This window comes from Lissotriton vulgaris, chromosome 5 (genome assembly GCF_964263255.1).
Source record: "Lissotriton vulgaris chromosome 5, aLisVul1.2, whole genome shotgun sequence".
In the NCBI taxonomy this organism is placed as follows: Eukaryota; Metazoa; Chordata; class Amphibia; order Caudata; family Salamandridae; genus Lissotriton; species Lissotriton vulgaris.
Genome location: NC_141693.1, coordinates 869,618,213 through 869,634,487, shown reverse-complemented (window position 1 = coordinate 869,634,487; position 16,275 = coordinate 869,618,213).

The window sequence follows — 16,275 nt, the reverse complement described above, 5'->3', positions numbered from 1 at the left end:
AAATACTTTTTCAAACATAGTCACAAGACCACTGCTAACCAATTTAAAAAAATGTGCGAGTCCAGACGTGGAGGAGTCATTAAAGATTTGATGAACCAGCTCGCAGAAATGAAACGGCAAGTCAGTATTTAAAAGTGCCTGCACCTCTGTGCGTGTGTTAGCTATGTGAAGGACATAAATTTCACGGGCCGAGCTCAGGGCCACTTCTTTTTGAGACAAAAGGGCTCTTATTCGGCTCAAACCATTGAACTCCGCTCTCAAGGTTGGGATGCGCGGCCAGATGGAAACATCTGAATTCCCATGCGTGGGTGGATATAACACGTTCTTGCAACACACCACACGTTCTGATACAGTAACCACATAGGCGATACCGACCATTAACCCACAACACTCCTCGTTATTCAAAAGTAAATAACTACCGTTAGTCAATAAAGTGAATGTGGGAACTATTGCAGGAACCGGTGTGCCTTTTAAAACACAGGCTAAATTAGGCCGGTCCTGATTACAAGAACCATGCAACTGGATGTGTCTGCATATCAGTGAACGGTCAGGCGACTGTGTGCATTCTTCACCATTCAGATTCACTTCCTTCCCTTCCTTCAGACATCTGTATGTGTATGGTAAAGACCATGTCTCATGTAGGAAAGCACTGCCTAGTGGTTCATATCGCCCTATAGCAATATATCGCATACAATTTGTAAATTTATACAGAGCAAATGGTAAAGTAATAATACCATGGATAAGCCATGTAGCAGCAGCTGCCTCAGCAACAGAAAAGGGCAAAGATTCTAATTTTTCAATGTGTAACATAGAAAATGATGCATCTCGCATGGAAAGCATGCGCTGCTTGTCAGTCAAATTAAATGGGGCAAATAGTGATGAGACGTTCATGTAACTCCAAAGCACTCGACCAGCCTTCAGAGTCTGTAGTGTCCATGCAAACTGCATAACAGAACGCAATTGATTTTGACCATGATATAATACGGACACTTCATCATGCACAATGTCAACAACAGAAGAGACAATATTGTTCAACGTGTAAATTCGGGAAGAAAGCATGTTAATACTGTTATCGACAACTGCAAGTACTTTTTCCAAATTTGCTTGGTCAATTGCCCTTAGGCGCTTAGCAGCCTCAATTTGAGAAACTTTCCAAATTTCATTGTAAACTGCAGAAATCCACCGTTTAGATCTACTCTTAGCCGGGCCTTTTATAAAATCATTTAAATCCACATTTTCAGTTAACTGAGACAGATGTAGTTTAACTGCAGCTAACGTGGAATGTTGTAACCAATTCTGACACAGTTTCCCCACAGAGTAAGTGGTGACAGTATAATCAGTTTCAAAACGGGGATCTGGTTTTACTTGTGTGACCCCTTCAGCCAACCCCAGAAAGCGACATTGGCAAGAATCAGCACTCCTTTGCCACAACAGCCAACCCTTTGGATCCAAACCGGATACATTAAAGGACGAATTGTGTATTAGAGACTGTATCTCACGAATAGACAAATCAGAAAAATTACCCCAACCTGAATATTCTTCTAATTCAGGGATAATTGGTGTATTTAATTTTTTAGAAGTAGCCAATCCAATGCATGTTGTTCGGGAAATAGTAGAATTTAGAAACAACATGTGATTCGGGATGAGACATGCACGGTGCAAAGCCTCAGTGCCTTGTACCTGCCAATCTTTGGAATTCATCTTATGGAGAAAATGATTACCACAATGTTGGAAGCAAAACAAATCACCATAATTAACAGAATCTAAATATAAGTCTTCAGCATCAAAAGCCGCATAATATTTTAAATCAGAGAATAATGCTTCTACGGCCTGAATATCCCAATCATCAGAAAGTATATTTCGTTTAATCACATCCCCCATGTTTACTCTAAGCACATTCGGAACATTAATCACTTCAGTGGGGCCATGTATTTGAAATCTAACCGCATCCCACACAATCCCATCTAGGACAGGCCAAGAAGTAATGTTGACTGTATTCAATTCTCGTTTCAGTCTGTGTGCTGAATGTGAGGAGGAAAGAGGGGCCAATGTTCCATTAAGGTACCGAATTCCTGTTCTTTCTTTGACATAATGACCATCGATCAGGCGGAAAAAATAAAACACAAAACCAATTGACATAAAAAGATAAAATGAAAATAGAATCAACCAAATGTATGTCCAAGGGGGAATTAAAAAATGTTTTTTAAACAACGTGGCATATTTCGCAATAGTCGAGGGTTTCTTTGAAAGTTACGAAACAGAGTCAAAAGATAATCTGGACTGTTCTGCCAAACGAGTCTGCAAATCAGGCATTGATAAATCAGCAGGATAGGTGTAGTTCAGCTCATCAATGTTAGTAACAGGAATAGTATTTAATAAAGGACTGGAAATTGCAGGCATCTCGAGGGACACCTCCGGTTCTGCACCAGAAGTAATAGCCAGCACAGAGTGCCTCACCATGGAAGGACAGGATACAGCCGGTGTCATGGCATGAAGAATCGGCCACCCTGTGTGCCTTGACATTGTCAATTGAGATAAATCTGTTTTCCTTATGACCTGGAAGTGGTGGTAAAATGACTGTTCTTGTGCCCTTCACTCCAAGAACTCGAACCGGAGCACGATATGAGGGACCAAACTCTTTTTTGTTATCGATCTTCTCTCGAACCAGTTCTCCAACTTGGGGTAGCCAGCCAACTACCGGGATATTCAACGCATCATCCGATATGGAGGGCAAATGTTCCTTAGCTAGACTGTCTCTGGTCTTTTGTAGATCCTGTAAAACATTGCAATGTCCATCTACGTCAAAGGCCGCGGCCTGGGCCTTGCAGTCTAGACCGTCGAGGTCAGGTACATACATCTTGATACCAAAGAGCATTTTGTACGGGGTCCGCCCACCCAGAGACCTTCTCGGGAGATTATTAAGCGCACGCTGCACGCCATTGAGGTGGGCCAACCAATTTCTGCCAGTGCCTATAACTCGGGCTGTCAAAGATTGCTTTAAGTCACGGTTCATTCGTTCCACTACACTATTACCCTCGGGTCTGTACGGACTCGAAAACTTGACTTGGACCCCCAACGAAACCATAGCACCCTTATACGCCTTAGAGGCGAAAGCCGGACCCTGATCCGAATGGAAGGTACCACAGGCAAAAATCCCTATAAAGACTCGCAAATCCTTGATGACAGTCCGTGAATCAGCGCTCCGATGTGGCCATACCCACACAAAGCGTGTGCATGAATCAACTGCTACCAAGATGTACTTGTATGCAGTATCAGAAGAAAATGGACCGCAGTGATCCAAATAAACGCATCAAAGCGGTTTATTAGAGATGTACAACTGTGTCTGAGGCGGACGCGCAGCAGTTGAAGGTTTAATCTGCTGGCAAATGTCACATTGAAGGACATAATCGCGCGTCTGTTTGTACAGTCCCCGCCACCAGAAACTTTGTTGTAGCTGAGTTACAGTGGCTGAGACGCCCGCATGCGCAGACGCCACACCTTCATGAGCCGCTGTAATCAAAGCAGCCCTGCGATCCGAGTTGGGAACCAGACGTTCGCCAACATCAGGAATTTTCACATAAGGAACCTTATCGGGACTTAAGTGGTATGTGTATTTAGAAGGGAACCCCGCAGGATATTTACCTCCCTTCTCGGTGGCAGCAACAGCTGCCAAGATGTCATCATCTATCTTACTTTTGGACCTCGTAACTGCTGCAACTAAGTATTTTGATACCGCTGACTTCGCTGCTTCATCAGCAAGCGAATTACCAACAGCGTGGACCCCCACGCGCTGATGGCCGAGAGTATGAATCACAAACACGAGTGGCAACTTCTCTTTAAGTTCCGCCACTCGGACCCAGATCATTTAATGTTTTATTGTGCTACCTTTGGAATCACGAAATTCATTCTGAATCCAAAAGAACAAGTTTTCATTGTAAGACTGGACACAGTAGTAAGAGTCACTTACGATCAAAGTCGTCACACTAGGATCTGGGTACTCCAATGCAAGCATCAGAGCACGAAGCTCTGCTAATTGTGCGGTGCAGTCCCCAAGCGTCTGCGTGTGCACGACACTGGACTTGAACTCATCGTTCACCATGGCATCGACCACAATGGCGCATGCGGAAACGTAGGCATGTTTAGAGCCATGCGCAACCTGCGCCGAACCATCAGTGTAAATGATGCAATGGAAATCCTCCAACGGCCGCATTGCTAAAGGAGCAGGATGAACAAATTCATACTGTAAATACTCCTGCGACCGTAAAGTGGCGTCAAAAATAAATGCGACATCCTGGGATGTCAAGGATGCAGCCCACTGAATCCACCTAGGGTGCAAAGCTTTGGAATTAGGTACACTGGCTTTCGTAACTGCCTCCAAGGCAGGACACGGGGTAACAACCAACATGCGTTTTCCTTGTGACAGGGCACGTTCTTTAAGAATTGCCATCTGCACAGCCGTTAAAACTTTCTCCACAGTGGAAAAACACAGTTCAGCCGAAGTGTACAAGTGTGACTTGTAAGCAATAGGTACTGTATTCCCTTCATTAAAAGTCAGGTACGTGAAACCCACCGCCCCAGGGATAACTCTTATCACCAGGTTGGTCTGGTTATCACGAGTCTGTAAGTATTCAGAAGCGAGCAAATCAGCCTGCAAAGACTGCAGAATGGCTGAATGCTCAGGCAGCAAGCATGATTTGGAAAAAGATGGTTGTATCAAAGCATACAAAGGCTTGATACGCTGGGCATATTCCGGAATGTAAGTCCTCCCGAAATTCAAAAAACCCAGCAAAGATTGTAATTTTTTCAGTGTTGTCGGAGAGCGCAACTGTGCGCATTTCTCCAGGAAGTGAGGTGCCAACCCCTTTCCCTCGTTGTTAAGCTCGTAGCCTAGAAACAACACTGTGTACTCTGCAATGTGCGACTTTGCAAAGTTAAACTTGTAACCTATGTTTGCAAAGTTACAAATTATGCTATTAACTCGACACAGATGCTCCCAAAGATCGTCGTCTGTGAGATAAATGTCATCCACATACGAACAAGCAACTGGGTCGAATCCCTCCAAAAGAGAGACTATGCGGGCAGAGAATACTCCAGGACTATTCTTATAGCCCATCGGGAGACGCCAAAACATTTTTTGCACACCGCCGCATGTAAAGCTGGTCCATTGGGAACTTAGACCATCTAATCTATGGGCATAAAAACCATTGGAAATGTCAAGCGTGGTTTTGAACCGTTTACGCTCAAGACTATTCACTAAAGCAGAGCCATGAGTATTCTGTACTGCGCAGTTACGGCAATGCAAGTTTAAATGCCTATAATCCAAAACCAAACGATATGAGCCGTCCGGCTTGTTTACAGTAAAAAGAGGGTTATTCATCGGTGACACACACGTTTCAATTACACCTTGATATTCCAATTGATCAAGGATAGCCGCGACTGAAGCTTTGGCTTCATGCCGTATGGGATATTGAGGTTGAGGCTGTGGCTGAGACCGTAAAGGAATCTCTTGGCTTAGAGACAATTTATCCCAGCCACACTGATTGCGGTACACAGCCGGCGCAAGCGCCAGAGCCCACTCTTCTGCAAAATGCAGCGCTTCCACTCTCGATACAGTGTGCGCGAAACTGGGGAGGATCACCTCCTCCCCTCGCGGAGCTGCGAGAACAAAAGGTGGGGGCCAGTCAGCCTCCGAAAGCAAAATGTCATACGTAGACGAAAGATTTTCCCAAAATACCCCTTTTACAGTTCGCTGCATGTCACCTTCGATTAACAGGACAATTTCAAAAAGACGTTCAGGGGGAGCAACATGCGTATCAGCAGTTTCAATTACAACATAAGTGTCAGTCGCTGTCACCTTCAACAGTGGACGGAGGGCCTCTCTCACTATGGTAATCTCCGCCGCGCTGTCCAGCAAGGTCAGAGCCCACGTCAGATTCCGAAGCCGCGTTCTCACTATCTGGGGCATATCGATGCGCTGTCAGGGCGGCGACTTTCTTCGTGGCAAACTGTGGTCTCTTGGGCGTAGCTCCTTCCTGCTGATCTCCACCGTTACGCGGGCGGGGCTGACCACGTCCTTGCTGGCCACCCCGGCCCCTGCCGCCCCCTCCACCACCGGTTGACGGAGCCGATGAGTCCTGAAAGGAACGAGGAGAGCGTTGGTCAGAAGCCTGAAACCTTTCAGGTGATTTAAACATCGCGCGATCACGCAAATCATAAACTCGATCCGACTGCGCAGGCAACGGAGACGCAGGAGCAGAAACCTGTGTTTGTTGTTGTTGTTGCTTACCCTGATTCTGCTTTTTAGGCCAATTCTGTTTCTTGGACTTAGGTTGACCACTAGTTTCCGTAGACTGACCCTGGGGCTGCTTTTTCTCTTTATCAGAAAAAGTCTTAAGACCCTTTGCATTGCGGCCAACCGTTTTATAAGCCGCCACAATTATCCTTGCTAACTGACGGGGTCTTTCGGCCTCGGGAATTAACCCTAAAGCGTTAACAACCTGAAAGTTCACTGCATCCCCCTTGACATTTGCAAGGATCAGATCGCAAACTATATCAAAGGTGCCACACAGGCGCATACCCAACTCAACCGCCGACTCCGGTCCGTGATCATCTTGAACACGTTTAAGGACCGCACCCAGATTGGTCACAGACGGGGTGCCATAGCACCTCGAACAGACCGCTGCAAAAGTCTTACCCCAGGTCTCACAGTCAACAAGTTCAGGGGCCAAATCTTTCGGTAAACTAAGCGTAAGAATCCGGTGTTTGTCACCAGGATTCGTATTAGGAAACACAGCTTCCAGCTGGCCGAATTTCTCCGCAAGCCAGAAAGGAAAATCATCCTTATCCTGGGGCTTCTTGCCCATTACGGAATTCACCATGACAGGATTGATTTTTAAACCAGCCTGCTCTGCTCGAAGCTGCGCACCCCTAGGGGCTGCGTCCTGAACATTACGGCTTGTGTAATGAACAAGCGCTCTAATCACAGACACTGCGACCTCATGAAGTCGCCGCAGATCAGCCACGTTACAAGTGGCGTGATTAGGGTGAGGAGTAAATCCAGCCAAAGCGGGCCAATTAGTGCCCGGAATGGACAAAGGACCTAACCTCGGAGCGGTTAAAGCATGTGGTAGGGCGCCACCAAACCAAACTCCATGCTGCCAAGCATCAATAGGAACCTCCAGTGCCCTGTACGGAGCATACGCAACCGGTCCAGCTGAAGCAGTGTATGAATGGAACACTCCAGAATTAGCGTCCACCGCCGGAAATGTCACCCACGAATAAAACAGTTCGTACGGGTAAGCATGTTCCGCACTCACCACCAGAACCACAGCCAAGCCTTCTACAGGGACATTAAAAGCCCGCAAGTGGTCACGCACCGCAATGCGACTATGCTGCGGGATGTCCACGGCTTGTGCCATGGTAGCACAGGAACTCGAAAAAACAAAGAATACTTTGTAGCATAACTGGGTAGTAATTCAAAGAAACCGTTTTAGATAAATTCAAGCTTGAAAAAGACCTATGTCAAAAATAGGTAGGTTGTCCGACACCACCGTTTTCCGGAAACGGGAATGAAGGTGTTAAGGTTTGAATGATATACTACTCGAGTGTCATGATATAAGGCCCCTTGTTGGGCGCCATGTAGCAGGGTTTCCGTTCTCCCACAGAACTGTGCACAGAGATCTAGAACCTGGGTGAGTTAGGGTGACCCAAAACTCACCTTAGTATCAGAAATCCCCTTACCGAGCTAGCTACAGTGTCTCATTCGTTCTAATAAACTCCCAATGACTTAGACAATCCAGAACATGAACTTAGGGTACCTCAGGTATCGTGGAACACATGAACACTCTTTTGTTATATAATCATTGCAAACCAAAACTGGGAGTCAAAGAACACACGTGCAAGTTTGAAATGTTTATTTTTCAATGCAAGGTTCTCAAACGCAGTATCTTATATAATACCAACATACATATTATAAAAATCAGAGTTATCAGCATAGTCACTAATCCATAGTAAGCAAAAGGTGATAGCATATTATAATGCAAAAATCTATAGAAATCTGTATCACCTATATTTCGCGCACCCTATTTAGCATACTATATTATATCTAAGAAGGTCTCATTTGGGTTTTTAGCAGGGCGGGCCCATACCTCTAAATGTCAGTAGTAGAAGATCACATCAACAGCTACCAGCTCTCTGCATGCGAAGAATCAAGTGTGTTGATTCATTCCCTGTAACTCTATCTTAAACCCGCGTAGAGCCCAATGTTGGCAGCAACATTATTTGTGTTATGTCTAATGTGGTGCGAGGATCAGGCCTTCAGCAACCTTGTGTTAAGTTATTCTTAGAGGGTGCAGTTCTCAGTGTGCAGACAGTTGTACCAAGTGTACCAAGCACAACTGATATCAGAGCAATAACATATTATTCTCAAATAAATCACATCTTTCGTCTAGGTTGAAAGCTACAATAACAATTAGGTGTCGTGTGCAAACTGAAGCCGAAGGAAAATATGTTGTTTAAACATTTAATAAACTCATGCTAACTTAACACAATATATAGAAACGCAGTAACCATATGACAGTGGCAGCCAATCAGATTGCACCATGAAATCTTTCGGATCCGTGGACCCTCTGTGTCTCTAGATAAACATATGTTTTTTTCCAATTATTTAAAATCTACTGAACGGATTTACACCAAATTACAAAAAGTACTGTTTTCTGGACCAAGTTCAAGCTTTCTGCCAAATGTGGTGCAATTCCAATCGGCAGCTCGGGCTGAAGTCATGTTCAAAATCCCTATGGGAAATTGCATGGATAAAACATGTTTTGGGACCTCCCCTTTTTCTGGGCCCCCCATTGACAATTCAACCCAAAACTTTCCAGACAGCAGCTGAAGTGAGTGGCAAATTAGTTTTGAAAAATTCATGAAGCTTCCAACAGTGCCAAAGTTATTAGCAAAACAAAAAACGCTTGCCCTATGGAAATTAGGTCATGACTATAACTGCCTACTGGCAACTACCACTAGGCAAAATCAATATTTGTATATATACTCCTTGTACCTCTTAATTTACATGTTTATTTTTGTTGTTATCTAGCGCAGACTAGCTGCCATATTCATCAATCTCCCGTTGTGCGAGGCCCAAATAGCGAATTATAGCGATTCGCTATTAAGGACTCGCAAAACGGGATTCATGTAGGATTAGCAAAAATTATTGCGATTCCTACTGATTCCTTATTTGCGATTAGCAAATTGCTAATCGCAAATAAGGAAAAACTCCCCATTCATTCCTATGGGCCAAAAGGCCCATAGGAATGAATGGGGAGTATTCCTTATTTGCGATTAGCAATTTGCTAATCGCAAATAAGATTGCGATTTGAAGGGTGCCAGGGGTGTCCAAAGGACACCCTGTAGCACCCCTCAAATGTACATTTGAACAGGTTTTGCACACACACACATGTCATAGAGGACATGTGTGTGTGCAACATGCAAAAGAAAAAAATGCACAAAAGTGCTTTTTAATCGATTATCGCAATTTACCACGAAGTCAGATTTCGTGGTAAATTGCGACCTAATATTGCGAATTCGCAATTTCTAATAGGGTGATGAATTGCATTTAAGGAATCTCTATTAGAGATTCCTTAAATCCAATTCCTCGCAAATATGCGAGTTCGCAAATAGCGATTTTTGCATTTGGGATGATGAATCCCAAATGCAAAAATCGCACTCGCAAACGGCCAGATTCTCAGAATCTGACCATTTGCGAGCGCTATTCAGGTTCATGAATATGGCTGTAGGTCCCATGGTACTACAGAGCGCTTTAAATAAGATACATTATATTAAAAATCGCTACACAGGTATAGATGCTCCAACAATATGTATTATTATGTATAGGGAAGAGATAGAGCAATATAGAAGAGGTGTAGTGAGTCTACACCGCGGTGACACAGTAGTGGGCATGGAGAGGGTGCATAGTATAGGTGATTATAGTAATGAACCTCGGTCAGGGAAAATATATGTGAATTTGAGGGTGAACGGCAAGATTCTACCTACCTACCCACCTATCTATATAAAGGTACAAATGTATGCCTCACATATGTACTCTATCACATTTTTTTCGAACGAGAGAAATGACATTGTTCCAGATGTTAACAATTAACCGTGGTCGAAGGGCAAAGAACACTGGCGTCTTGGAATTGGCCCTGGTATTTCAGCAGTCGTGGAGCTGGGCCAGACAGGTTGGATAGTTCTGGCAGTATTTATCTGCCACCTGATTGATATCTGTGTTTCTTATTCTGTCAATGTTTGCTCCCGGCAGCTTGAAAAGGCCAGACCGGCGACTGCTACCGGGCGCTAGATGGCGCTGTGTACTCGGTTACACAGGCTTTGGAAACCAACCAGCTGAGCTCAAGCAGCGCGAGACGTGGTTCAGACCGCCACTCCGGGGCCGGAGGGACACCCACTGGACTGAGACGAGAGCATGGTGTTCTAGTAGAGAAGCGGAGCGCTAACCGGTATTAGCCAGCGGTGTTTGCCGTGCAGCACTTAGCAACAGCTTCAGAATCCTTTACTGTGCTTTGCAGGGAATTGAACTTTTAGTTGAAAATGCGTATTAGTGCTGGTTCACTGCTAGATCTGTCTTTTGCTTAATAAACACTAAACATATTTTCAGCAAGCCCAATGTGCTGTACTGCAGAATTCGTGTGTGTTTTTAAGTTTTAAAATACCCCTAATTTACTTCCAATTTGGTTGTAGTATAACGAGCACGTGGAGAAACAAGTTATTAATGTGTGTTTTCAGCTATCTCCCATGTTTATCCTCTGCACCATGTAAATATAATTTTCAATAAAAAATTACTGAAATTAATTTTTTTTTGCCTGTTTGATAGTCTGTCTCTCCTCTTTGCTGTTTTCTTCCGTTGCATATTCTGTGTAAGTCACTATGCTCGGAGAGCAGCCGGGGGAGTAGCTTAGTCAGTCAGATTTGGGGAGTGTGGATCTAAATTTTCCTAAACTAAAAGAGCGACCGGCCGCTGGGCAGCGGGGTCAGACCACCAGGGACTCTTCTCATGAGGATTTATATTTATTTATTTTCCCTCTCATGTCGTCGGTCGACTGTATGCCCCGCCCCACCCTGCCTCACCGTTCTTCTTATCTGTCCCGGCTGAGCCTGGGTGGGCAGCAGTCTAGAGTGGCAGTCTGTGTGATTGGTTAACGTGCTGGTTAGCGTGCTGCCCTGAGCGATTGCCAGTGGTTAGACCTTTTGCAAGCATTAGTCCCATCACCATTTAGGTGTGTGATTCCCAGTAGTATGTCAGGAAACCTAAAATTGGTGCAGTTTTCCAATCCTTCTACTACCAATGTTTGTGAATTCCGAAAAATAGTAAATATGCACACATTCACAGAGTACTTGTATGGGTGCAGATTTACTACTTTTTTAGTAAACCTGTATATATATACATATATATATATTCACTGAAAAAACCATAGGTTTCACACCAGTTATAGTTAGGAATTAGCATTTAAAAAACCTTTGAAATTCACTGAAAAAAACATAGGTTTCACACCAGTTATAGTTAGGAATTAGCATTTAAAAAACCTATTAAATTCACTGACAAAACCATAGATTTCACACCATTTATAGTTAGCTGGAAATTTTACTGACATAAAACCATTGAAATTCCCACGTTATAGTTAGTTGGACTCACTATAACTTGCGCGCCTGTAATGCACTGCTGATGACGTCACATATTACATCACTCATGACATGGTCAGTGACATCACTCATGACATCACTGATGACACCATCCAGTGAATGTGTGTCTTTCTGAAAAATAAATTTGTTTTATATATGTATTTGTAAAGGTCGATGGAAGAATAAATGTTTAAATAAGTGTGTAAATGGATGTTTTTTTTAAAAAAAATTGGTTGGGTAACTGGCTTATTACGTGTATCTTAGTGAATACATATATTAGCGAGTATTGTTTAAATATTTAAATGTTTGTATCAGTGTTTCTCTTTGTGTATAAGTGGCTGCAGGGGTTGGTGACTGACTCACTGTTTGTATGTGTTTTGAAGACAGCATATGTGCAGGACTGTATGGGTGGATGAGTGTGTATATGTGTGTGTTAGTGAGTGAATGACTGTCTCACTAGTGTCTTCATTAGTAACGACATATGTTTTAATCTAGTATATGTGAGTATTGATGTATATAAGTGAGTATAGTATATATAGTGAGAGATTGTAGGAGTTCCTGTTTAAATAAGTATGTGTTTCTATAAGTGATTGTTTAAGAGAGTAAGTATGGGTAAGTTTCCTTAGAAGTAAGGTGGTAGTGTGTGTATAAATGTATATGCAAATAAATGGATGTTCAATAGTTTATTTGCATGTGTGAGTATGTGTGTGAGTAACTTTTGGATGACTGCTGATGTGTAACAGGATGTATAGGTGTATCACTACATATGATGAGTGAGTATATATATGAGTGACTATATAGAACTGTTGGTGAATGAGTGGATGTGTATATAGATGGTGGAATTACTGAATTGGTTGTTGTTACTGGTTTGGGTATCTCCATTTTTTTGAAAATGTTTGTTTCTATTTTTGAATATGTGTTTCAAGCGTTACATTACACTGAAATTAGGTCTGTCACTCTGTCACAAGGATGGTGTCATCAGTGATGTCATGAGTGATGTCACTGACCATGTCATGAGTGATGTAATATGTGACGTCATCAGCAGTGCATTACAGGCGCGCAAGTTATAGTGAGTCCAACTAACTATAACGTGGGAATTTCAATGGTTTTATGTCAGTAAAATTTCCAGCTAACTATAAATGGTGTGAAATCTATGGTTTTGTCAGTGAATTTAATAGGTTTTTTAAATGCTAATTCCTAACTATAACTGGTGTGAAACCTATGTTTTTTTCAGTGAATTTCAAAGGTTTTTTAAATGCTAATTCCTAACTATAACTGGTGTGAAACCTATGGTTTTTTCAGTGAATTTCAAAGGTTTTTTTAATGCTAATTCCTAACTATATAAGACCTGAAAGCCCACCAGGAATCTCCAGTATGCGCCAGGGGACTGCATTGCAGAGAGGTGTAATGAAGCCACAACCCTTTTTACACCTCTCTGCAACGCAGCCCCCGTGCATGTTTGAAGAGGGGGAACTAATTCCCCTTGCATACTGGGGGCCCCTGGGGGCCAATTAGCCCACCTGGAACCTCCAGTATGCGCCAGGGGCTGCATTGCAGAGGTGTAATGAGACTATGCCCCTTGTTACACCTCTCTGCAACGCAGCCCACTGCCGCGTTTGCAGAGGGGGAACTAATTCCCCTTGCATACTGGGGGTCCCTGGGGTCAACTGGTCCACCAGGAGCCTCCAGTATGCGCGAGGGAGCTGCATTGCAGAGAAGTGTAATGAGGCCACACCCTTGTTACACCTCTCTGCAATGCAGGCCACTGGCGCGTTTGTAGAGGGGGGACTAATTCCCCTTGCATACTGGGGGTCCCTGGATCATATCTGCCCAAACACCGATATTCCGAACGATTGTAAATTACTTTTCTTGAGAAACATTTGGATTTGGATTATCATGTCCTATACTTTGGAATTTTTGAAAGACTGACTTTGAGGATGCTATAAATTACTCAAGTCTGCCCGAATTGTGTGGGTAAAATTGATACCTAGTCACTTTGAATAAGAATATACTTATGTCTCGTCTAACATTTGGAAGAAATATCTAGTTATATGACAACTGGATACCGACATAACTTGAAGGAAATAAGAACGCCCTGAAGAAGTTCTGTTGTACAGAACGAAACCTTTCGGCTGGCTGTGGTACATAAACTTAAGGAAAATAAAAGCATTTGAATATACACCAAGATTCAGCGCTTCAATAAGGACTCTAAGTGATATGATTTGATTGGACTCATTGTGAAAGTGGTGCTGTGCCAAACTTTGGAATATTCTCCACTACTCTCTACTACTTACTCTCTCCTACTCCACTACTCTCAAATACTCACTGTCTACTACTCATTCTCTACTACTCTACTACTCTCTCTCTACTACTCACTCCCTACTACTCGCTACTCACTACTCCCTACTACTCACTATCTACTACTCTCTACTACTCACTCTCTACTACTCTCTCTCTACTACTCTCTCTACTACTCACTCTTTACTACTCACTACTACTCTCTACTACTCACTCTCTACTTCTCACTCTCTACTACGGTCTACTACTCTCTCTCTACTACTCTCTCTCTACTAGTCTCTACTACTCACTCTACTACTCACTCTCTACTACTCACTACTATTCTCTCTGCTACTCATTCTCTACTACTCTCTACTACTCACTCTCTACTACTCACTCTCTACTACTCACTCTTTACTACTCTCTACTACTCACTTTCTACTGCTCTCTACTACTCACTCTACTACTTACTCTCTACTACTGTCTACTACTCACTCTCTACTACTCACTCTCTACTACTCTCTACTACTCACTCTACTATTCACTCTACTACTCTCTACTACTCACTCTCTGCTACTCTCTCTACTGCTCTCTACTACTCTCTACTACTCACTCTCTACTCTCTATTACTCACTCTCTACTCTCTACCTCTCTACCTCTCTCTTCTTCTCTCTCTACTAATCTCTACCTCTCTACCGCTACCTCTCTACCTCTCTACCTCTACACCTCTACCTCTCTACCTCTCTCTACACGCACACATATACACATATATGCATATATATATATGCATATGCATTTATATATATATGTATGTGTATGTATAAAAAAAAACAACAAAACATTTTTTTTTTTAAACAGCTACTTTTAAAACTGTCATTCTTTTTCCCCATGGTACACTCCCCGGTACGCTTACCGGTGCGCGTACCGGTGCGCGTACCGGGCGCTCACCCCGCGAAAATCAAAAAATTTTTTTATTTTTTTTTTGCTCCGTGGGGCCCTTTTATGGCCCCCACATCAAACCTAGGGGGTCAAGGGGGGTCTACTCTGCCCCCTTATGGTCATTTCCCTCTTTGTTTTGGCCACCTCTCGTTGTCTCAATCCTACCGAGACACAAGATGGCGGCCGCTCCGGACTGTTTAGAATGTTTACAGACATCCCAGAGCCAATCAGCTTTCTGCGCGCAAGTCGCGGTAAGCGCCCGGTGCGCGTACCGGTGCGCGTACCGGAGCGCGGCTATAGATATATATATTTTTTTGAACCTTAATTACTCAAAATCCACTGGAGCACATATCTTGAGACATAGCAAAGGCACATCGGGCTACCAGTCCCTACAATTTTGCCAAGTTTGGTGGAAATCCATTCAGCCGTTCGGGCTAAAAGTGAAATCGACCGCCCTATGGAAATTAACATGGGGAAAACGCGTTTTGGGATCCCCCTTTTATCTCGGCCCCCGCTTGACGAATCCCCCCCAAACTTTCAGGGAAGGACCGGAACGCCGCGAGGCCATTTTGAGGAAATTTTCAGGCAGATTCGTCAACCGGCGCCAAAGTTATTCCAAATAGAATTTTCAGATTTAACATTGAAAAAAATCCTAACTATAACTACCTACTGGCGACCGCCAGTAGGTAATATATATATATATATATATATATATATATATATATATATATATATATATATATATATATATATATAAATATATATATATGTGTGTGTGGGTGTGTGTGTGTGTGTGTGTGAGAGTTTTGGGAGATTAAAAAAAATGAACACGCTAAAGCCACTTAGAGAAATGGGAATAACAAGAAAAACATACAGACAAAGCAGACGTAAATCCAGGTGCTTAGAATCCAGGTCTAAGCACCAAACCAAGACTAAATTTATTTTGGGGGAGGGGGGTCATACCCCAAAGAAAGCCATGAAGCTACTACACCGTGTAGAGTAGCCTATTTCACATTTCTGAAAAGGATGGCACTTTTGCCTGTCAAAGGTTTCCGTTGATGTTATTTAGGTGTCGCCAGGGGTCGCAGCTATGACCCCTGATTTGTGCTTTAAACCTTTGTCGCTGCCTTGCGACTCCTGTCTTCAGAGATGGCAAAATCAGTGCCAGGAACACTGGGGCAACTCGCCCTTATGGACGTTGGTTGGGGCTCCACTCTCCTTGTTTTCTTTTTTTATTACACTAATATTGAATACCATATTATTCACCATGAGTGTAATAAAAAAAATGGAGTACAATTAGCTGCAATATTCCTCTCATTGGAAACTGATTTAAGTGAAAGATACTGTATCTGGCGTGCATGCTTGCAGGTG